Source organism: Arachis ipaensis, chromosome B07 (assembly GCF_000816755.2).
Source record: "Arachis ipaensis cultivar K30076 chromosome B07, Araip1.1, whole genome shotgun sequence".
Classification (NCBI taxonomy): domain Eukaryota; kingdom Viridiplantae; phylum Streptophyta; class Magnoliopsida; order Fabales; family Fabaceae; genus Arachis; species Arachis ipaensis.
In genome coordinates, this window is record NC_029791.2 from 118,725,405 (window position 1) to 118,726,802 (window position 1,398).

Below are 1,398 nucleotides of genomic sequence, written 5' to 3' on the forward strand. Positions count from 1 at the left end.
CCATAGACGTCTCTTTTCAAGATAAGCTAGTGGTTTATGACAACGAGAAGATGCAGATTGGATGGGTTCCTGACAATTGTGCTACGTCTTCATTTACAAATGCCAAATCATTACGAGTTCATCACAGAGGAAATATTTTGTCCTAATAATTCCCATGCGTGTAATTAACTTATGATATGAGAATAATATTAGTAATAATGTTGATGAGTTATTGGACGCAGAATCTTTGAATTTTTATTTATTTATTTTTGCGATATCATACGCATATTAAGTTATTATTATTTATTAACCAAGAATACAAGTTAATCACGGATCCTTATAAAGCATCAAGTGTTACGTTGTAGCTAACTATTTCATACATTTACCTTTATGAAACGAATTATCACTAATCCACTCAAAATCCTTTATTTTATGTATTATTATTTGAGCATTACAAAAATTTCAGTTGTTTAACAATTTTATTACCTTTATTATAATTTTAAAGTATGAATGTATGATATATTCTCCCATGCATTATACCCAATATTAAGAGCCTAACACCATATCGTTACCTAAGTCAGCATTACTCATCTTGGAGAGATCCTGCTTAAGGGAGTCATTAATTATTTGATGGTAATATCCATGAAGCATTAAAATATCTAGACCCATAAAATTAAATAGCGTCGTGATGAGTGACATCATTTGATGGTTAGTTGATGACCATTGAGAATAAGATTCATTGTTTGGCACCTACTCGGTTTTGAATTTTTGATTAATTACTTGATGAATCTCTTAATAACACATACTAAATTGATATTTCTACACATGAAAGAATAGATACTATGAACTTTGCTAAGGCTTTTGAGTTACAAAATTAAATAATATGTAATTACCATTTGAGGAGTGTTAATTTGGAACTGAAAAAGATGAATATTCTAATAAAATGAGGTTTATTTAATGTCTAAATTATTTGCGCTTATAAAATAGTGTCTTATCTTAACAAATTCACACTTCACAATATTATTAAATTATTGTAAAATAAATAAAAATAAAATGAAAAAATTGATCATTTTTGTACTATTAAATACTCGAATTGGTAATAATTAAATTTAGTTTTACATGATTAATAAATCAATAAAATTAAATACATTAGAGAGATAATTTTAATATTGAAAAGATTCAACATATGACCTATAAAAAGTTATAATAAATATATTAATGAATAAAAAATGATAAAATTCATAATAAAAAAATTTAAAAAAGATTTAAATAAATAAGAACAAAATAAAAAAAATAGAAAAGATAAACTACAATAACATTTATCATGGTTTATAGTTTATCAAAGAATCAAAAAGTGAAAATAATGCATCATAGGAAACAAAATAAATAAAAAGTGCTGAAAAAATTATACAATAAAAT